Genomic DNA, 24425 nt, shown 5'->3' with positions numbered 1-24425 from the left:
ACATTCGCCATCACCTCTGGGATTTGTTCCAAGTAGAAACTAACAATTGGTGCCAGTACCAACAAATACTCTCAGCGAACAAGGAGCGTTCCTTAGAAAGGGCTTAGAGTTTCACCTCAGCAACCAGAGCATATTCTGGAAGAAATCTCTCAATGTAAAGTAAAACAAGCCTTTGCAATGCAATCGGTCTCGCCTTTGGGACCTTGTATGTATTTAGCTATGCAGCACATTAGCCTAGGTACTGAAACATCTACTGTTCTTTAACATGGAGAGAAAGTAAGCAACAAACTGTGTGATGCGCCAGTTATGGGAATACATGGAGAGAAATATTGTCGTTCAGCGGGAAATGGTATAGTCCAAAGCTTTGTTCTTAAGGGCCTTCAGTGGTCTTATCACTGAAAATACAAGATTTGAAAAATATATTATTGTCTACGGGTGCTCGTGGAAGACCATTTCTATGGACTGGAATCTAGAGAATGCTAAAGTTATTCTGGTATTTTACAGACCTCTGTGTGTTATTTTTCTATCAAGAAAGTTAAATAGCGGTTGTTGCCAGAAACATTTTAAAAAAGAAACTCCCTCAGCAGAAAGCAATTCTGGTATTTTACTGACCTCTGCTGGTCGTTTTCTCTCAAGACAGTTAAATAGAGGCAGTTGAACAGAAAAAAAGTCCCCAAGCGGAACTAGACAAGTCCTAGGGCTGATCCCCAGAGCCCACAAAGTACATACACATAAGTATATAATAAGTATATACAAGAAGTCTCGAGTGCTCGACCTAAAAATGAGCTTGACCGTATGAAAATCCATCTCAATGATGCAAGGCTTCTTCCCTGTTGGTGTTTTTTTTCCCACTGAGTTAAATGCAGAGTGGAGATAAAATCCAATCTTTCTTAAAAGCACATACTTTAAGGAGTACTTTCCTTACTGGAAGCGCAAGTAACTTTTGCTCTTCCGACATGCTTTCATCGCCTGAAGCTCTGGAAGAAAGGTCTAATGGTTATTCCTCAGGGATTCAGAGCAGCTGTTGTGTCTGTCCTATTCTTTTTAGGCTTATGTTAAACTAAGCTGCTTTTCTGTACTGCAGCTGGTCCAGAATATGGCGAGGACATTGGTTTCTCAACCACATACATTTAATAAATTACAGAGGCTCGAGGTAAACTGCATTGGCTACCAGCAGAAGAAATAACTGTCTTCAAATCTATATTAGGGTTATTCAGACCTATACAGCATCAGTGTCCCTGCAATTCAGGCTTAGATCTCAATATACCTCCTCTCCCATCCCCTTTACTTAGCGTCTCATGCTATTGGCCTAGATCCACACGTTAAACGATCTTTGTTCTCTGTTCTAGCTTCTGAAGCTTGGAATCAACATTCTTTGCCACTCAGCCAGAAAGTGCTTCACAAAAAGTTAACATACCACCTTTTTAATTTCATGACATTAACCCCTTCGCATCCATTCAAATCTCTCGAGTTGATATTTCTTAGGGAGTCCTTCGTTTTCCTGGGTATAAGTTCCAATTATATCGTTTTCATTCATCCAATCATCACACATTAAGGTTGTACGAAAACACTGACAAACTTTGCCAATTCCTGATTCAAAATCTGTCAGTGCTGGGAGAAATAATTACATTCGAATCTATTCATGGATAAATTCAATTTGATAACACCTGGCCAAATATTTTCGCAGAGTAAGCTGTGTAAGCAAAATAATTAATAATCAGCAATCGTTTGCATTATAATTATTGCCTCTCACTTGAAATTTTCTAGGATGAGAGCATCCTGCTGGTACACAGAACTAGTTTAAAGATAACCAAGGCGGCAGCGTCAAAATGCAAACTCAAGGTCACTTCTGAATAGATCAATCTAGAATATAATTTGGGCCTATTGATTTCTTTGTTCTTGTCCACATAAACCATGGAACACAACATCCAGAATAGAAGGGTCTATTTTTAAGGTATCTCTGTCAGAATTGTCATGCCTGCCAACAACAATACCATATAAAACTTCTCACCGGATATAGTCATTGGAATAGGGTCATGTACACTGGAAAAATGAGCCATCCATTCGGTGCTACCAATTTGAGAATCAATTCTGAGAACATGAGGTTTTGTTCAACAACCAATCAGGGGCCAGGCTTCATTGCCGTCTCTATTTAAGATGGCTGTCCTCAAATCAAAGCATGCCAGTTTCCTAGCCTCGGTTTCTTGTGAAGCGTTAATTGCTCTAAGGTCACTCACATTACAGAGATCCAGTGAAGTGGTCATTTTGTTCCCTCAGAGTGAACTTCAAGTGTTTAGGAAGGACAGTCATTGTGAAAGATTAGCTAAATAAGCTTTAGTTTGGAAGTGGAAGTATGACAGTCACCCAATAAAAGAGATGCTAAATAGACTATGCTCAAGTGGAGAGGTAAACACTAGAAGGGAAAGGGAAGCCAATGAATAAGAAGCAAACAGATGAAAGGGACAAGGAAACCAACTAATGGTAAGCAATGCATCATCTTTATGGCCACTGTAAGTTTTTGATATGGTCCACAAGAGGTCTTTTGCAAACAGATGGCTAAAAGATATCTGCAGGTTAGACCTAAAAAAAGTGAATACAATAGGATAGCAGTACTCTTTGTTGCTGTTAACAGCATACACAAAGCACCAGACAACACGCTTATTATTTTGCATTCCGTAGTGTATGCAAAACACTAAGAGCTTAATACCTCTGGTTTTCAAATCACCTTACATACAACGTCTCTATCATCACTTTAGCAAGTTTAAATAGCTAGATGGATAATATTCTTTATTTGGTTTAAAATAAACCATGAAAGCATACAAATATATATTAAAACAGTAAATTCCATAAAACACATTACATTGACCACCACAGTCCGCCATGTCACAATTCATCTGGATTCAGGAATATTTTAATACAGGAACAGCAGTTAATTTGATAACCAGAAACAATGCAATACAGCCGACTAGACCCTCTACCAAGTTGTTTGCGTACTTACTTAGTAGCACATTATTTAGAACCAGTACAAATCAAATATAATCACTTGGCTGATTTTGATACATTAGGTAGGAAAAAAGAGGATCAGGATATACTGGATGATTTACCTACTTGGGTTGAAATTCTCCATTCTTTAAATTCGCTAGCTAGTGGAAAGGCGGCAGGATTGGATGGGATCCCTACAGAATTTTATAAGAAATTTGCTGACCAATTAAAAAGAATAATGGCAGAACTCTTTATTCAGATATTTCAGGGGGAGAGCCCACCGGCCTCATGGTCAGAGGCTAAGATTGTGGTGTTCCTGAAAAAAAATAAAAACCCTCTTGACTTAGGATCTTACCGTCCTATTACATTGATCAATGGTGATTCCAAAATTTACTCGAAACTTTTAGCAACTAGGCTTGCACCAAAAATAAATAAAGTAGTATCTTATTACCAGCATGGGTTTATACCAGGAAGGTCAACAACTGACCATATACAACGGGTAATCTCTCTATTTGATTATACGGAGTCAACAGGAGACCCTATGGCGCTTATCCTGCTGGACGCAGAGAAGGCGTTTGATAGGGTCTCCTGGAGATTCTTATGGGCTGCAATGTCTCATTGTGGAATCACCAACATATTCATCAAGGCTACCCAAAGGCTCTACAATAAACCAAGCGCCAGGGTATTGGTAAATGGGCTTCTATCAGAGAATGTTTCGATTTCGAGAGGGACAAGGCAAGGGTGCCCTTGCTCCCCTCTTCTTTTCGCAATATATATTGATCCATTCATCCGATGGCTAGAGAGCCTTGCATCAATACCCCCGATTCAAATACGCAATCATAATACTAAAATCTTAGCATACGCCGCTGATATCGCACTTGTTACTAGGGATCCCAATCTAGCTATGCCTGTGATAGAAGAAGAGGCGTATCGGTTTGGGTTAATCTCAGGCTATAAATTGAACTCCAATAAAACCGAGATTGTTCTTAATAACAAAATTACGATGAGAGACCCAAGAGTGACCAATGAGGCCGTATATTTAGGTGTTAAAATAAATGTGAAAATTTAAAATATCGTTGTGAACAACATAACCCCTCTGATATCACGTACTAAGAAAGAGCTGATCCGACTGAATAATGTACATCTCACTATTGGTGGTCGCTGTAATGTGATCAAGATGATTTTTTTGCCCCGTTTTCTATATTTCTTTCAAACTATTTGTCTTGAGTTTTCTCCCCATATTTTTAAAACTATAGACTCTATGTTTTCTAGCTTTATCTGGGGATATAAGAAACCCAGACGGGCACTTAAATGGCTAATGCTACCAAAGGAGAGAGGAGGATTATCTCTGCCTAATTTTAAACTTTATTATTGGGCCCTCGTCCTAAAATACTGTGTCAAAATGATCACTCACGATCAAACCAGGCTACTGATCCCGACCCCGCAAGAAATTATACTAGGAGAAGAATGTACTGGCTGCTTCTGGCGGCATGTAAATGATAGCTATTTTAAGAAAGTTAAGTTCAAAACTATTGCGGGGTGTACAAAGTGCCGCCTTCGACACGGTGGACCACTCCATCTTGGTCCACCGGCTGAGCCAACTGGGAATCACCGACTCAGCCCTCGCATGGATTAAATCCTTCCTTGAGGGAAGATCATTCCAGGTATCAGACGGCTTTTCCACGTCTAAACCCCTGCCCATGCGGTGTGGGGTCCCTCAGGGCTCCTCCCTTAGCCCCACACTTTTTAATGTCTATATGGCCCCCCTTGAAGACATCATCACTCCCTTCGGTGTCAAGTCAGTGATGTACGCTGACGACACCCAGCTGGTGGTGTCCATTAACCACTCTGACTCTAGCCTAGGAAACCTCGCCAGTTGCCTAGAAGGGATCTCACAATGGATGTCGGACTCTAGACTCAAGCTCAACGGCGACAAATCCGAAATCCTCCTACTGGACAACCGACACAAACTACCCGTAAACCTCTCTTGGCCAGCCTGCATGGGCACCTACCCTACTCCCAAAACAGAAGTCAAAAGTCTAGGTATCTGGCTTGACCAGGACCTTAATTTCAAAACTCAGGCCAGGAAAACATCAGGGACTTGTTTCGGACTAATCCGTATGGCCCGTAAGATCCTCCACCTGATCCCTTCCCAATCCAGGAAGTTACTGATGCAGGGACTAGTTAACTCAAGACTTGATTATGGCAACATCCTATACTTGGGAGCCCCTGCATCAGTCATTCAAAAACTCCAGGTGGCCCAAAACGCCGCAGCTAGAGTCCTCACGGGAACCAAAGCACGGAACTCGGCGAAACCTGCCCTCAAGAGCCTTCACTGGCTCCCAGTCAAAGAGCGCATCACGTTCAAAACGCTCTGCATAGTGCACAAAATCCTACAGGATAAAGGCCCCCCTATACTCAGACCCCTGATGAAACCTCACAAAGCTAGCCGTCACCTAAGATCTGACTCACTTGCACTGGCCTCCATCCCGAGAATAAAAAAGGCAAGATCGGGCGGCCGCAGGTTCGCCTACAATGCGCCTAAACTGTGGAACTCCCTCCCACTACCCATGAGGAGTGAACAGAACTTACTATCATTCCGGAAAAAATTAAAAACCTGGCTCTTTCCCTAAACACTTTCCTGCATCGACCCCACTCGGAAGAATCTTGGTCCTCTTAGCGCTGGGATGCCCAAGGGTAGCTATGCGCTCTACAAATCCTCATCCAAATCCAAATCCAAATCCAAAGTGTGGAGCAATGTACGTAGGCTCTTGGGGTTTGGGCGGTCCTCATACTACACTCCAATGAGTCTTAATAATGATTTACCGGACATTTTTCTGGATAGCTGTATTAACAGATGGGTTGCAGCTGGAGTGGTACAGTTGGGCTGTTTTTACGAACCAGAGGGCTTCAAGATGTTTGAAGATCAACATGTAGAATATAATATTAGCCACAGGGATTTTTTTAAGTACCTGCAGGTTAGAGATTTTTTGGCAAAAAAAATTGGCGGGCGGTGCAATTTCAAGAATAATCAACTGATTGATAATCTCTGTAAAAACAACACACCTAAGATTGGGGAAATATATGAGTCCCTGAATTCAGTGTTTCCAGATGATATGAATAAACAGTATTCTTTTTGGCAGATCAAGTTGGAAGTACAGTCTACTATTCCCCGTCGCGCATATGAATTATCCCAAACATCGCTAATGTCAATAAAACTACAAGCCCAATGCTATAAAACATTCTTTTGCCTATATTATACACCTGAGAAAATTGCAAAATGGGCGACAGGGAAGGGTACTACGTGTCCACGTTGTGCATTATCTGGGGCTGATATGATACATATGTTTGCAACATGTAACACGCTTAATATTCTGATCAAAGATATATCCGAATTCTTGTCTGAATTGTGCCAAATAAGAGTGGACGTCTCAATCTGGGAAATTATGTTGGGGTAGCAACTGCGAGCGGCAGGAAAACGTGCAGGGGTTGATCTTTGTGGGCATGGCAATCCTCCGACTCTGTATTGCTTCGTCTTGGCTCGATCCCAATCCACCTACCTTCCAACAATGGAGGGCTAGGCTACTTGCGACCTGCAGCCTTGAGGTTGCAATCTATAAAAATAAAGGATCTAATAAAAGAAGAAAGAGTATGCAGATCTGGGCACCGCTGCTACAGTGGATTCAGAGACAAACATAGGCTGTCATATATATACTATCTCATATTACTATCTATTTATCATGATTTTACTGCTGTCTCCGCATATGTCCTAATGAACTTTAATTTATTAACCACAGATTTATGAATGTAATAAGTCTTTTTGTATATTATTGGTCTTGGGGGCTGGGGGGTGGGAGGGTGGAGTTTGTGTATATAATGGAAAAAATTGTCAATAAAAATATTTAAATAAGTAAAAAAAAAAATAAAAAAAAAAAAGGAAAAGTTCACAATATAAAAAAAAAGGCAGGCAAAAAGAGGCAGAGTCTATAAAGTGCTTGTGCATTAAAGTGACAACTATCATATTTAGTAATAACAACATGATTTGGTGCATGTATCAATTGGAAATATATTCTGGCTAGTGTTCATGCAGTGTGCAGGCGGACTGTGGAAAGATCAAAAAGTGCTAGTGCATTAAAGTGCCAAGAGTCCCATTAATTACTAAATATCTTGATCACCCAAATTACATAAAAATATCCTTAGTCAAAACATCTAAGTCAACATTCATAATTAAAAATTCTAATTGATAAAATTACATTTAAAAAAGTTTGATGGTCACTTAATGGGATAGCATGCTTAAAATATTAAACTAAATCTTGTGTACTGCTTCATTGTGTTACATCTCAAACGCCTGGCATACAATAAAGATCTAGAGAGTGCAAAACATAGATATTCCGTATTAGCACTTTTAGCATCCTAATCGCGTCCTTCAAAATGAGATATAGATAAAATGAGGCAAATCAGGATTAGCCATGTATTCCAGACTGAGGAATAAGGGCAGAAGAAGATAAAATGTTCCCCTGTTTCAGCACTTGCCTCACACAAGGGGCACAATGGTTGGACAGGACAGCCATTCCATCTACTACAAAAGGTGTTTGCTGGCACAATTCCAGAGCTAAATTCTAGAAAGATAGATTTAGCTTGAGGTGGTTCTATTCTGTTCAGGAATAGTTCGAACAACATGTTAACCTTAAAATCTTGAAACCCCGTTAAAACACCAGTGACACTGTTACACAACCATTTTTCATAGATGCAATTCCAGAACAACTTTTTTAAACGTGCCAGAGTATTTTTCTTGATTTGCTCAGGATTTTTCCAGTATTCACTCATCTCTAGTCTAGATAACCAGGTTTTGATGTTCTTAAACCAGGGTATCCATCCCATTTTATCGAGCATTCTTACCACTCTAAACGACTGAGTTAGATGTAAAGAAGATTTATTGGTCCAGCCCCTAAAACAATAGGCTAATGGCACACGCTATATTCTTTAGACCGAGGTCTAATCGCATTGGTGTTAGGGGGGCATTCTGGGGCAGTGCAAGTACCTATCTCATAAAGTTATTTTCCACTTTTTCAAGACCCCTATGTGGTTGTACCCCAAATCTCTGATCCATATACGGCAGCCCCAAGCCCTCTTGTACAATAGATTTCGAAGGCAGGTGTAACTGGCATAAAATGTGAGTTTCTTTAGCCTCTTGACCACATTGAATCCTGTATGTTGTAGAGTTAGCTGGCTTTTGGTTAGCTGAGGTACCCATATGAGAGTGTTTTCTATTTGTACCCCTAGGTAATCAAAGTTACTGACTTGTCCCAAGTAAACTGCCCCTAATTTTACCCTTCCTCTAAATGTCTTGTGTGGGCTAAAAGTCATGAATTTTGTTTAGGCGTTTTAACTTCCAGGCCGTATTTTTCACATGAAAATAATAAGCATTGGCATAGCCAATAGGTATCGCTTTTGGGACATTATAAGTGTTTAGCCATGCAACAGCTGATGTTGCACCAAGAATATTGTTCTCCAGAATTAAATACTTATAAGATCCCAAAGGAGATATCTATTGGCTATGCCAATGCTTGTTTTATATGCTGGTGAAAGCTTATTGTGCACTGGGGTGAAGCTGCATGAATTGGTATACATTGGAAATAGTGTGAGACCACTCAAACAATACATCCAGTAACACCACAGAGTCTGTAAGTTTATAGGTTGTTGTCTTGTGTAGTGTATATGCTTAGGAGGGCCACAGTGAGCAATCAATTGGCCAGGGTCCCTGGCTGCTGGCGACGTCCTGGCGCAGATTGGCTTGCCTTTGGCACGTCCGCAGCGCGTATCCGCTGCACGCTCCGCTCTGCATCACTATTTATGTTAAGTGAGGGTTGGGACTAGACCGCCAACCCTTGTCTACCCGGAAATGACCTCCCTCCACACAAACGGGATTGGGACCCGCGGTGGACCGGGGAGACAGAACCGGAAGTGAGTCTGCCTGAGAATGCACTCCACACTCTACAGGTATTTCCCTCGTATTTCCAACACAAGTACAATTTTAAAACAAAGATTGCACAAATTAAAGCGCAAACATGAATAGCATTGGTGGGCGTCAAGCGCCAAGCAGCTAGCGCTGGGCAAATGTCACTACCTCAGTGTTTCTGATAAGTTAGCTCTCCATTCCTTCCCCTTTCTCTTGGGCATAGTTATTACTATGAAGCCTCATTATAATATGCAATATGTTGATCCGCATTCCCATCGCTTCAAGTGCTACCCACAATTTTTCTCTAGGGATGAGATCGAAGGCTGCACAGAGGTCTACGAACACTACATACATATGCTCTTTCTTCATAACCATACATTTCCACTGTATTAATAGAAATTGAAATACTTGATACACAATACTTGTGTTAGCTCTAAAGCCCGCCTGTAGCAGGGACAGGGCCTGCTACTCCTCCATCCATGTTTGGACCCTCGCTAAAAGCGATCTACAGAATAGCTTCAGCGTAATATCAATCAGGCTAATTGGCCTAAAGTTTGCTGGGTCCCCTCTGTCTCCCTTCTTGTAATTTTGCGCCACTTTTGCACCCTTCCTGGTACCTGGTATTTCTGCCCCTTTTGCTATTGCATGAGAGGTTTGATTAAAAAATATATCCCCAGACACTTGGCTCAGAGGCAAAGAGGTCTCCTAGAACTTTGTCAAGGCCTGGTGCTATGCCTTTTTAGGTCGAGCATTCGAGGCCTCTTGTATATACTTTAGTATATATACTTTAGTATATACTTATATGTACTTTGTGGGCTCTGGAAATCAGCCCTAGGACTTGTCTGCTTCGGGACTTTTTTTCTGTTCAACAGCCTTTATTTAACTGACTTGATAGAAAACGACCAGCAGAGCTCAGTAAAATACCGAAATTGCTTCAGCATTCTCTAGATTCCAGTCCATAGAAATTGTCTTCCACGAGCACCCGTAGACAATAATATTTTTTTCAAATCTTGTATTTTCAGTGATATGACAACCGAAGGCCCTACTTTTATATTAAAAACAGAGCTTGGACTACACCCTTTCCCACTGAAAGGGCAATGTTTCTCTCCATGTGTTCCCATACCTGGCTTGTCACGCAGTTCGGTGCTCACTTTCCCTCCATATTAAAGAACAGTAGATGTTTCAGCACCCAGGCTAATGTGCAGCAGAGCTAAATACATAGAAGGTCCCAAAGACGAGACCGATTGCATTGCAAATGCTTGTTTGAAACTAGCAAGGGCCTCCGGTGTCTCGCCTATGGTAAAAAATAATCAGGTTATTGTCCCCGTCTTTCCTACTATTGCCGCTAGCAAGATATTAGGGGATTGGCGTGTTTTGGTCAGCTGTTTGTTCAGCTGTTGAGACTTCAGCCTGCCTCTCAACAGTTTTTAAATGTAGTCACTGTTTCTGTATATCTTTATTACGTGACAAAGTCAAAATATGATGGAAGATCAACGTGTTAATGGAGTGCAATTATCTAAATCAATATTGTGTTGAACTTGCTCGTTATTACCCCTGTTTAAACAGGAATCGCATTAATTTAATAGAACGAATGCCTAAAGGTAATGACATGATGCATAATTTATCAGTTAAGGAACATAATAATGCCAGTGAGAGCAGACCTGCCAAGGTTCCTACCATCACTTTTCACAACAAACAGTGGCAGACAACGCATTTCAATCTCTTCATAGAACATTTGAATTATGGGGTTGCATCAAAATGTACAGATACCTATGGTGAGGTTGTTACCCTGCTGTTCTCTGGGAGCAAAGACACACCCACAGTTAGTCCCCAGAGCCTTAAAGGAGCTCCTGCTTTTAAACAGATCAATATCTAAAGTCTAGTTGCAAGGGCCTCCTCAGCTTTAGGGGGACTGAGGTTTTAAAAAATAAAATAAGCAGCAACGCAAGAAAATGATTGAAAAATGTGGCCTGTCAAGTTACTATTGAGCGAAGCTACTTTAAATCTAGTATAAGCCGAGCCAGAAAACGTGCATGTCATATTCGATCCTCCAACTGGCATGAAACGCCATATTATATGCGCCGGATGAAATACATGCGTAGCCAGGGAAAGCGCCATCGACGCAAGTGTCCTCAGTGAGTCAAGAATTATCAGTGCACCTCCCTGTGTAATCTGACTGCCAAAATAGAAAATATTGTGACAAGTCAGCCAAAGGATCTGATCAGTATAAATGAGGCAAAGTCTAGGTTTGCACACGGTAACACAATCATAAGATACCACTGGCGACCGGTGAGAGGGAGACCAGTCGATGGAAGTGTGCTCAACACCACAAATCCACAAAAGTGAGTTCAACTCACTCAGATACGCCCAACACCATCTTCTAAACCCTTCAGGACACATGGACGGTGCACAGGTTTCGAGAGGATGCAGCCAGAGGCTTGTCTCCCCATAATGGACCCACCAATGTGGAGCTGACCGGCGCCATGGTTGAGGATACGGAGGAATTAGTCGTCGTTCATCAAACTCCTAGAGGCATCATTTGTTCACATAGTCAAACGTTCCATTCAACCTCCCTTCTTTTAACATTGCTGTGGAGGATTTTTAGCAAAATAACATCCACCCGACACAACCCAACATTGGATGCTATGCCTTAAAAAGCATTGGCATAGCCAATGGGTCTGCTTGGTTATCAGACGTTTCAATGAAACATTTACATAGAGGTATCATTTACAATAACATTTACATCGCATTGTAATGTACCTCTATGTAAATTACATTTACATTGCAAACATTTACACAGACTTACAATTAAAACATTTTAATGCCTTGTAATTTAATGTATATTTTTCACTTCATCCTTTCACTGTTAGAACTTTATAAAAGTGTGTGTGTTCTATTTAGGGGAGGAATATGTTCTATTCAATTAATGTTTATTTAATATTAGACTTTATTGAATAAAGAATATAATTCATTTTCGAATCAGGTTGTAAATCTGTTGTAGGGCAAAGGATGGGAAGTAATATATTTTTAATGTATCCAAAATCAAATCCGATTGTATGTTTTAAGGAATTTTAAAAGTGACATAGGGGCAAAGAGCGGGAAGACATTTCTTTATTAATTGCAATGTTTTTTATTTATTATAATACCGATTAAAATTCTATTAAACAGAAAATTTTAAAGAGTACTGACAGTGAAAGCATGAAATGAAAAATGAATATGAAATTACAATGCACTGTAAAATAAGTGATGTAAATCTATGTAAATAAACTGTAAAGGTAACATATTGTCTGCTTTAATGTGCCAAAGTATGTAAACACACTCATCACATCAAAGCTCATCCTAAAGGCTTTGCTAATGATAGAAAATAAAAGTGAAAAAATGATTGCCTTCTGTATAAAAAGATTATAGAATATAAAGAATTGAATGTGGTAAACAACATGAGGAATTGAAGTATGTTTGAGATGTAAAATAGTCCCACATGCATCCCAAGGGCAGTATTTCCTGGAAGGCGGAATGATCTTCAAATAGCCAGTAGCATGAGGTAACAGAGTAAAAGTCTCTGGGTGGAGCAAAAGCCCACACTGTATACTTTGAAGAATTGGTACCAGTGAGTCTGGCAGACCTAAAGGCAAGAGTCAGTAGTGGAGACAGATGATGCCACTGGGTGGGCCAAATTACTCTGAATAAGTCGCACAAAACTACACAGACACGTTTTCGATTCCCCACACGGCCAGCTCCATCAATGTCAAGACCCATCACATACAATCAGTTTATTTTATTTAGGCGCCAAGAGGGAATCCAGTCTTGGGTGAGCGCTGCATGAGTAGGTATTAAGCACATTGCCAATGTTATTAACATACACCAGGCAACGGTGATGTAATCATCCCACGTTACATCTACATTTTCATTACAGGACTTAGTGGACAAAAACCTGAACATGAAATCAAATAGTTGCAAATATAGAAATGTAACAGGCGAGACAAGCCAGAAAAATCCAGCCTGTCCATCTCCTGCAGATAAGGGGGGATAAGCCTCTCTCATACAGCAGCCGCCCAATACAGAGCCAGTCTAATACAGAGGGCCTCGGGCAGCGCCACACAGATGCCGCCCGCCTCAAGCAGCACCACTCTCATGCAGATGTATGACGTTACAACGCATGCTTTTACAACGCATGCCTTTACAACGCGGTTTTTACAACGCATGCCTTTACAGCGCATAGTGCTTTGGAGCGCTGGATAGTGAATAGTTTAATTTACTATTCCAACTCCAGTCCCCGTGGATAGTAGGGAAGGTGTTGGATAGTACATTATACCTATTCCCTATCCTAGAGCGCCCCCAGCGCAATGCGTTGTAATGGTTTGCGTTGTAAAAGTTGCGTCGTAATGGTAGTGCGTTGTAAAAGTTTTGTTGTAAAGGTTGTTTACCCTCTCATGCAGCACATTTCTGAAGACCCTGGAGTTTAACATGTAAGACCACATGTTCTATTGGCACCATGGTTATTTGGCGCCATGGTTATTTAGCGCCATGACACTTTAGTGGCTGTGTATATAAAAAATAGTGACTGCCTCTTCCAGCGCCTGCTTTCAACAGAGCAACGTAAGTATTTCCGTGGACCTATTTTTCAAATTTAGAATGTTACCTTATTAAGTTATTTCATTTTACCAGCTTATATATATTCTAAAACCTAATGAGGGGAATAAAGTGCTAACTTCCTGGAAGCACTAGCTACTAGAATTAAAAGACGTGAGCCTTCAAACCTTTCCTGAAAGGATAGCGGATGGCCAGCACTCATGAGCTGTTCAATATATTTCAATCTGGATGGGAATAAGTAACCCATGTGATCAGTTGACCAAAATAATCTACTATTTTGTTTACGTTAAAATACCTGTTAACATTAGCTAGGTACTGATGGAGGGACTGAGATTTCACATGGGCGCTAGAAGTAGGGTGGGCAGGGATGCTGCAGCACCCACCCCTCCCCCCCCCCCCAATATAGAAGGTGAATGAGCAATAAAGATGCCTTTAAATTTTGTTTTTATCTTGTCACAGAGGTCAAATGTTAGGTTCATTTAGCTTATTCTTTTTACATAAAGATTGGTGTTTACTTTTCTTTCACGGATTGCAAAGTGAGAGGATTTTGTAATGTAAACTATGTGACAATCTTACTGGGTGTGAACGTGTACTTACAGAAGGTAGGATATTATGTTTTTCCAACACACACCAAATTCTGAACTGTACAGATATTTCAAACCATATCTGCAGTTAGGAAAGCACAAATGAATCAATGTATTTTGTAATTCTGAAGTATGGTGAAAACAAATATTTTAATGAGATCAAAACAAATCAAAACACTGTACTTGATGATGCGTAAATTATAAATATTCATTGAAACTCCCCCTGCAAAAGGTAATTGTTTGTGTGCTTTATAGATTTATCTTCCAGACTGAGCAAATTTAGTAGCCACTCTAAAATGTCCAATCTGTAAATGACCGTGTGATACCTCACCATGCTATAGTGATATATTTGCGATGGCGTGCTCCACATTGCGCTACCGGCAACATACCACACCCTTACCACTCTCCTGCTGAATGGGCATGCCTCATTTACTATACTTATTCTTTGTGTGAAGCTTGGATTTACACAATCCCCATGTATTCAGTGACATGCTGATGGCAGCACCCCCACTCTGAAAATTGTTCCAAGACCACACTACGTGACAATGTGGAGAATGTATGGATAGTATGGAACCAGTGCAAAAAGAACAATTGATGGACAGAATGCTGAACAATGTCAGACAGTCACCCCAGTGCAGAGATCTGGGCCTAAATCCATTGTTGTTTTGCTCATCATGCCATACCAGTTTAAACCCCGCCATATGCAAATCAGCCTTGACCCTGTGCCGCATGGGACAGTCCAGCCCGAACTCCCAAGCCAGGTCCTCCCTGGACCAGAAAAAAAGCATGCTGGGGCTGGTTTCAGTGTATCACCCCTCATCAGCCAGGCTGGTTTAACTCCAGATCACGGGAACCCACGTCTGAACATTCCCGTGGGGTAAATGTTTATATTGTTCAGCAATCCGTCCATCATCTGGGGGTGGGTTGTTGGATGTAGCAGGGCCCCATGTCAAGATCTACCTCAGAGCCTCTGTGCATCCCCCAATAAGAGATACGCAAACTTTAAAATATGGATGCAAATCACAAGACCAATTGGGGTCAGCAGTTCAAACTGGAGGCCAAATGGAAAGGGGAGCAATGTGGGATTTAAGGTTTAGAGTGGGCACACACCTAGTATATCAGAAGCCGCAAACACAGACACACCCATCCACCAACACCTGAAAATAATCACAAGCGAGGTCCTTACAAGAGGAATAACGTCAGATGTATAGCAAGTTAAGACTCTCCAAGATGTGGGTTCCAGGACGGTACCCCGAATAAGGATGAAAAACTGGCACTGCGTGACAATCAGCAAAGCAAAAAGCTTCCAACAAGTCGTCTGTGAGCAAGCCAGAAATGTTAAATACACTGTGGCCTTTACTCCTAAAATGGAGTCTGTCATTTTTTATGTGTATGGTCACAGGAAGCGGGAGTTGGGGCTATCACGGAGTTACCTTGCACAGCACTGCGTGCCCGCCCTGGTGCCCGCTGGTCTGAGGGTTTCTTCACACCTGGATGAGTGTGCTCTGCCGCCAGGTGTGTGCTTTTACAAGGCGTGCCATAAATGGCTGACTGAGTGGGGGAGGGGGCCTGTTGTGTCTCAGTTAGTCATGCCCAGTACTTTGCTGCAACACCTGCTCAAAGTTTTAACTTATAGAACCACATCCTCTTGAAGCCAGAGCAGCAGGGAACTGAAGGGGTGGGGCCTGCAGGAAGGTTCCCTTCCGACCCGCTGCTCAGCCCTCCAATGGACACAGAACTGCTGCCGGGCTGAATTTAAGGACTACGCGACGTCGCCCGGCAGAGGCGTGACGCAGAACAATGGACACCCTCCAAAATATGTTGAGAAGACCTACCTTTCATTCATTTCATTTCATTTCAATCTTTATTTCGATCAATTTTAAATCATAAAAGATGTACAAAACATATTCAATTAAAACAGCATGAGGATCCAAACATAGTTAAGCAACTTTTAAAATGGTATAAAAACATATGCTGAATATTACAAGTACATAGAATCAAAACATTTCATTTATGCCGACTCTTGTTCAAGTTTTAAAAAACGATTACGGATATGCCAAATCGCAGTCAAGAATTTTGCCACCCTGAATACAATAATAGGTGAAAGGTCCGTTTTTAGAATCCTATAAGCTGGGAGGTATCGTGTGAAGCCCATTTTTTTTAAGGAGGGGGACAAGCCAGTATTTCCTTGGTCTTTGATAGGCCTTACAGAAAAATATAATGTGTAGATCATCTTCCCGTTGGTGCGAGTATGACGGACAATGCTCTCTCGATGGAGACTGGGCCCAGTGTTTTGTGAAAGCCCTTGTAGGAAGTGTGCCATATCGCCATTGTAAAAAGACTTTCCTTGTAAGGACCGGGGAGATGTCATCTAGCAAAGTCTCAAATAAGTACACTTCCTTAAACTTGAGAAACAGTTCTGTCAAGTACCCCTCCCGTGTTTTTCCCGTTGTAGCGGTGTGCCTCATCTCGCGAAACTCTAGAAGTTTACGTGGGGTACTAATACATGTATTAGCTGGGTCTAGCCATAATTCTGGTCTACCTAATTCCTCACATGTTTGTTTGATGTAACTTAACCATGGGATTTGTCTTGATTTAGGTAGACAGAGGATCTCTTGGAGCTCCCTCCTATAGCTCTCAAGTTCTGGTGTGCTCCAGATGCGGCGCCAGAAGATTATTGGTCTTAATCCCAATTCCTCCACAATGGATCTCAGACCTAAGTCAAGTCTCAGCGGGAGGAGAGGGGTGCTTACGGGCAGGGCCGCCATCTGCCTAATGAAGTTGTTTTCAGTGGTTTGCAATTTTTGGCTAGAGCAGTGACCCCACAATTCGCCTCCATATAAAACCGCCCCTCTGGCCTGCATTTTGTAGATTTCAAGGGCAGCGCTAAAAGGTTTGTAGGTCGATCTACTTATCCCTTGCACAGCACTGCGTGCTCGCCCTGGTGCCCGCTGGTCTGAGGGTTTCTTCACACCTGGATACGTGTGCTCTGCCACCAGGTGTGTACTTTTACAAGGGGTGCCATAAATGGCTGACTGAGTGGGGGAGGGGGCCTGTTGTGTCTCAGTTAGTCATCCCCAGTGCTTTGCTGCAACACCTGCTCAAAGTTTTAACTTATAGAACCACATCCTCTCGAAGCCAGAGCAGCACGGAACGGAAGGGGTGGGGCCTGCAGGAAGGTTCCCTTCCGACCCGCTGCTCAGCCCTCCAATGGTCACAGAACTGCTGCCGGGCTGAATTTAAGGACTACCCGACGTCGCTGGAAGGGATACCTCCCGGCAGAGGCGTGACGCAGAACAATGGACACCCTCCAAAATATGTCGAGAAGACCTACCTTTCACTCAGGGACGTAGCTAAACATAAACATATTTTTCATGTGTTTTGATCGTGGCTGCAACTGGTACAGAATTCATTATGTATCATCATATCTTGCTCTTAGCCCCGCCCCTAGCCCCGCCCACTTGCCACACCTCTAGCTCATATTAATGAGTACCTGCACTTATTTTTCCCCATTTAAAGCACTGCTGTTACTAGTAAACCGGTGGGCTGGGGCGTTCTTTTGATAGGGCCACTGGTACCACCGCTCCCAGATGAACCGAGTTCTATACTAGGCATCACAGGGGCGTGGAGCTTTCAGGAAGATCCGCCCTAAAGGTGGGGCCTCCTTTGTGGCAGGGGCCCGCCTTATGCACACTCATGCCCAACACGCGTTTTAGAAAAACGCAATTCCAGCCTGTCAAGGCCTAGGCACTGAGGAGGGGTGGGGGACTCAAGGCCTGGGTACCCTGGGGCAGTAAGCGTGTTGCACAAGATCTGGGTACCCTGGGGCAGTGAGCGTGTTTCACAAGGTCTGGGTACCCTGGGGCAGTGAGCGTGTTTCACAAGGTCTGGGTACCCTGGGGCAGTGAACGTGTTGCACAAGGTCGGGGTACCCTGGGGCAGTGAACGTGTTGCACAAGGTCTGGGTACCCTGGGGCAGTGAGCGTGTTGCACAGGGTCTGGGTACCCTGGGGCAGTGAGCGTGTTGCACAAGGTCTGGGTACCCTGGGGCAGTGAGCGTGTTGCACAAGGTCTGTGCATCCAGTGGGCAAGGCCATTACAAAGGGCTTGGGAACCATGGGGGGTGTTTCAGGGCACCCTGAGGTAAAGATTCCACACATTGCCTGGACACACTGGGTTAAGAGGCTACATAGTGCCTCGACAGACTGTGGTGAAAGTGCTTGACAGCGCCTGGACACACAGGGGTGAAAATGCTAGTGTGTCTGGGCACCCTGTGGTGAAGGTCTGAACAGACAGGGCTGAAAGTGCTATCACAGTGAAATAGCCAAAAAGTGGTACACAGTGCCTGGACAGACTGGGCTGAAAGTGCTACACAGTGAATAAGCACGAGGGGTAGGAGATGAGAGTTCTACACAGGGAACGGGTGCCCTTGAGGTGAAAGTACTACACGGAGCCTGGGCGGCTTCGAGTTGAAAGTGCTACACATTGCCTGGACACACTGAGGTGAAAATATTACACAATGCCTGTACGGACAGACTGAGGTGAAAGTGCTACACAGTGCCTGAACACACTGGGATGAAAGTGCCACACGGCCTGGGAACCTGGTTGGAGGTGGTGGTTCTACACAAGGCATGTGTGTCCTGGAGGGAAAGCCCTACACCATGCCTGGACACACCGAGATGAAAATATTACACAGTGCCGGGACACACTGGGTGAAGATGCTACACAGTGCCTGTGTACCCTGTGAGTTAAAAAAGGGGTGGGGTGGAGGGGGGTGTTCTACACGGGACCTGGGCGCCGTCGAGGTGAAAGTGCTACACAGGGCCAGGGCACCCTGGGGCGAAGGTGCTGCTTAAAAGCCAATCCCAGATCAAGCACGGCAGTCTGCACAGAGTTCGAAGAGGGTGCGGACACAAAAGTTAATATTCCTACCTGGGCTGGCATCTGCCAGTCACGCAGGGACCCCGCGACCGGATGGTGAAATAAGCGCGTTGTTCCCAGGGGTCGGTGGAGATGTTTTCTTCTCTGGTGAGGGTCCCTCGTCCGAGTGGGGGCTGACTGCCTGAGACTGGCGACTCCCTCGGGGCCGTACCCCCCTGCTGTGCTGCTCTGTTTGGGCACTCTTAGGCGCGTCGACCAGTGCTCTCCTCACAGCCTGTGGCACTGGACACCCAGCGAGCACTGCGAGGACCCTGTCGATGGTTGGCCGGTGCCCACCAGGAGAGGCTTCAGGACCTGCCGCACCTGTGGCAATCCGCACGGATCTCTCCCCTTCTCAACCTGCGGCTCTCCTGCCACGGCTCTTCCCTGTGCGGCAGACGGCTCCGCCACGCCCGTTCTGGGCTACCGGGTTGTCGTCGGTGGTTTTTTTTTTATTCTGCGGGTTGACCATCCCTCGATGAATAATCACTGCTCGTGTTCAGTTTATTTCACTCCTTAAGTCTCGCGGATGAGTAAACCACCTCCCCCCATCTTCCCACGCTGTAATGAACTCGTTCAGGGGAGGGAGGGAGCCGTGATCTATACAAGGAACGTCCCTGGATCCCAGATCCGATCTGCGCGCACGTGCTTGGCACAGCTGCGCCTCGGGGTGTCCCATGCTTCGCACAGGTGCCCTGGCCCCCCTCCACAGCCACTGTACAGGCTGCAGCAGTCACGGCGCAGCCAACAATGTGCACCACTCTGTCGTTATTATTGTATAGCGCTCATGCCGCCTCGCAAGCACTTCCTGGCGCTTTTCCTGGACACGCGACTGGAGGTTACTGTTGAGAGGAAGACACAAGTGATCACGATGGACGGGTTACTCTGGTTCTGGGGCTATTGTCCACAAGCAGGGGGCAGTATAAATACATTGTTCTTTATAGCACCCGTGACCTGCCCTATGCACAAGTGTCCACCCTGGGTGCAGATGTTTCTACCTATACACAGGCACTACGTCCCATGCACAGGTGTCCACCCTGGGTGCAGATGTTTCTACCTATACACAGGCACTACGTCCCATGCACAGGTGTCCACCCTGGGTGCAGATGTTTCTACCTATACACAGGCACTACGTCCCATGCACAGGTGTCCAACCTAAAGGCAGATGTTCCTACCTATACACAGGCATCTCTTTCCATACACCGGTGTGCACCCTAGGCACAGATGTTTCTACTTATACACAGGCACTACGTCCCATGCACAGGTGTCCAACCTGGGTGCAGATGTTTCTACCTATACACAGACACTACGTCCCATGCACAGGTGTCCACCCAGGGTGCAGATGTTTCTACCTATACACAGGCACTACGTCCCATGCACAGGTGTCCACCCTAAAGGCAGATGTTTCTATCTATACACGGCCTCTCGTCCCATGCACAGGTGTTCACCCTAGGCACAGATGTTTCTACCTATACAGAGGCATCTCGTCCCATGCACAAGTGTGCACACTAGGCACAGATGTTTCTACCTATGCACGGGCATCGCGTTCCATGCACATGTGTCCACCCTAGGCACAGATGTTTCTATCTATACATGGCACCTCGTCCCATGCACAGGTGTCCGCCCTGGGTGCAGATGTTTCTACCTATACACAGGCATCACGTCCCATGCACAGGTGTCCACCCTAGGCGCAGATGTTCCTACCTATACACGGGCACCTCGTCCTATGCACAGGTGTCCACCCTGGGTGCAGATGTTCCTACCTATACACAGGCACTATGTCCCATGCACAGGTGTCCACCCTAGGCACAGATGTTTCTACCTATACACGGGCACCTCGTCCCATGCACAGGTGTCCACCCTAGTCACAGATGTTCCTACCTATACAAAGGTACTACGTCCCATGCACAGGTGTCCACCCTAAAGGCAGATGTTTCTTTCTATACACGGCATCTCGTCCCATGCACAGGTGTTCACCCTAGGCACAGAATGATGTTTCTACCTATACAGAGGCATCTCGTCCCATGCACAAGTGTGCACCCTAGGCACAGATGTTTCTACCTATACACGGGCATCTCGTTCCATGCACAGGTGTCCACCCTAGGCACAGATGTTTCTACCTATACACAGGCATCTCGTGCCATGCACAGGTGTCCACCCTAGGCACAGATGTTTCTATCTATACATGGCACCTCGTCCCATGCACAGGTGTCCACCCTGGGTGCAGATGTTTTTACCTATACACAGGCATCTCGTCCCATGCACAGGTGTCCACCCTAGGCGTAGATGTTCCTACCTATACACGGGCACCTCGTCCCATGCACAGGTGTCCACCCTGGGTGCAGATGTTCCTATCTATACACAGGCACTATGTCCCATGCACAGGTGTCCACCCTAGGCACAGATGTTTCTACCTATACACGGGCACCTCGTCCCATGCACAGGTGTCCACCCTAAAGGCAGATGTTTCTATCTATACACGGCATCTCGTCCCATGCACAGGTGTTCACCCTAGGCACAGATGTTTCTACCTATACAGAGGCATCTCGTCCCATGCACAAGTGTGCACCCTAGGCACAGATGTTTCTACCTATACACGGGCATCTCGTTCATTGCACAGGTTTCCACCCTAGCCGCAGATGTTCCTATCTATACACAGGCATCTCATTCCATGCACAGGTGTGCACCCTAGGCGCAGATGTTTCTGCCTATAGACAGGCATCTCGTCCCATGCACAATTGTGCACCCTAGGCACAGATATTTCTATCTATACACAGGCATCTCATACCATGCACAGGTGTCCGCCCTAGGCGCAGATGTTCCTACCTATACACGGGCATCTCGTTCCATGCACAGGTTTCCACCCTAGCCGCAGATGTTTCTACCTATACAGAGGCATCTCGCCCCATGCACATGTGTCCACCCTAGGCACAGATGTTCCTACCTATACACGGGCATCTCGTCCCATGCACAGGTGTCCACCCTAGCCGCAGATGTTTCTACCTATACACAGGCACTACGTCCCATTCACAGATGTCCACCCTAGCCGCAGATGTTTCTACCTATACACAGGCATCTCGTGCCATGCACAGGTGTCCACCCTAGCAACAGATGTTTCTACCTATACACAGGCATCTCGTGCCATGCACAGGTGTCCACCCTAGCAGCAGATGTTTCTATCTATACACAGGCATCTCGTCCCATGCACAGGTGTCCACCCTAGCCGCAGATGTTTCTACCTATACACAGGCATCTCGTGCCATGCACAGGTGTCCACCCTGGGTGCAGATGTTTCTACCTATACACAGGCACTACGTCCCATGCACATATGTCCACCCTAGCCGCAGATGTTTCTACCTATACACAGGCATCTCGTGCCATGCACAGGTGTCCACCCTAGCCCCAGATGTTTCTACCTATACACAGGCATCTCGTGCCATGCACAGGTGTCCACCCTAGCCGCAGATGTTTCTACCTATACACAGGCATCTCGTCCCATGCACAGGTGTCCACCCTAGCCGCAGATGTTTCTACCTATACACAGGCATCTCGTGCCATGCACAGGTGTCCACCCTGGGTGCCGGAGTTTCTACCTATACACAGGCATCTCGTGCCATGCACAGGTGTCCACCCTAGGTGCAGATGTTCCTACCTATACACGGGCACCTCGTCCTATGCACAGGTGTCCACCCTAGGCACAGATGTTTCTACCTATACACATGCATCTCGTCCCATGCACAGGTGTCCACCCTAGCCGCAGATGTTTCTACCTATACACAGGCACTACGTCCCATGCACAGATGTCCACCCTAGCCACAGATGTTTCTACCTATACACAGGCATCTTGTGCCATGCACAGGTGTCCACCCTAGCCCCAGATGTTTCTACCTATACACAGGCATCTCGTGCCATGCACAGGTGTCCACCCTAGCCGCAGAGGTTTCTACCTATACACAGGCATCTCGTCCGTACCCCTGGGTGCAGATGTTTCTACCTATACACAGGCATCTCGTGCCATGCACAGGTGTCCACCCTGGGTGCAGATGTTTCTACCTATACACAGGCATCTCGTCCCGTGCACAGGTGTCCACCCTTGCCGCAGATGTTTCTACCTATACACAGGCATCTTGTGCCATGCACAGGTGTCCACCCTGGGTGTAGATGTTTCTACCTATACACAGGCATCTCGTCCCGTGCACAGGTGTCCACCCTTGCCGCAGATGTTTCTACCTATACACAGGCATCTCGTGCCATGCACAGGTGTCCACCCTGGGTGTAGATGTTTCGACCTATACACAGGCATCTCGTGCCACGCACAGGTGTCCACCCTAGGCGCAGATGTTCCTACCTATACACGGGCACCTCATCCTATGCACAGGTGTCCACCCTAGGCACAGGTGTCCAGCAGATGGTTCTCCCTATTCAAAGGTATGTTATCCTATGCACAGGTGTCCACCCTAGGCACAGGTGTCCACCCTAGGCACAGGAGTCCAGCAGATGTTTCTCCCTATTCAAAGGTATGTTATCCTATGCACAGGTGTCCACCCTAGGCACAGGTGTCCAGCAGATGGTTCTCCCTATTCAAAGGTATGTTATCCTATGCACAGGTGTCCACCCTATGCACAGGTGTCCACCCTAGGCACAGGAGTCCAGCAGATGTTTCTCCCTATTCAAAGGTATGTTATCCTATGCACAGGTGTCCACCCTAGGCACAGGTGTCCAGCAGATGGTTCTCCCTATTCAAAGGTATGTTATCCTATGCACAGGTGTCCACCCTAGGCACAGGTGTCCAGCAGATGGTTCTCCCTATTCAAAGGTATGTTATCCTATGCACAGGTGTCCACCCTAGGCACAGGTGTCCACCCTAGGCACAGGAGTCCAGCAGATGTTTCTCCCTATTCAAAGGTGTTATCCTATGCTCTGGTGTCTCACCCGACGCTCAAGTGCCTTCCCCTAGGAGCTGATGTATTTCCCTGTACTAGAATCTATACTCAGAGAAGGATATTTCTCTACCCAACCTTACTTTATTTGTACCCCAAAATACAGGTGTCAATCCGTATAAACTGATGTCTCCCACACATTTACAGGTATCTTAAGCAATAAAGGCGTGTCTCACACCTACGCGGGACCAAACGCCCGTGTTCATCATGCGAACACACAGATGTCTCTCCCCCCCCAAAACGAGGGTCTCTCCCTTTCAAAGCTACCACCGATCAGCGGAAAAAGCATCACCCATCACAGAAAGGTGTTCCTATACATAGAGTGAGCCTCCCGGGTGCACACGTCTCATCTCCTCACACAGGACTTTCTACACGTGTCTCTCCCTTGCAGATTCTGCTTTAAGATGTCGCACTCCCAGGCAGGTGTCAAAGTGAAATCACCAGGTATCT

At 45.2% G+C, this 24425-nt stretch overlaps 1 protein-coding gene across 3 annotated transcripts in view; it reads right to left on the bottom strand.

Moving 5' to 3' along the window:
• NBEAL2 (neurobeachin like 2) overlaps positions 1–24425 on the bottom strand; it is a 750879-nt gene that overhangs the window by 725931 nt on the left and 523 nt on the right. The window lies entirely within an intron of this gene.

The sequence above is a fragment of the Lissotriton vulgaris genome, chromosome 10 (assembly GCF_964263255.1).
Source record: "Lissotriton vulgaris chromosome 10, aLisVul1.2, whole genome shotgun sequence".
NCBI classification, from domain to species: domain Eukaryota; kingdom Metazoa; phylum Chordata; class Amphibia; order Caudata; family Salamandridae; genus Lissotriton; species Lissotriton vulgaris.
Note: the sequence above shows the minus strand (reverse complement) of the source record. Positions and strands in the feature narration are given on the sequence as shown.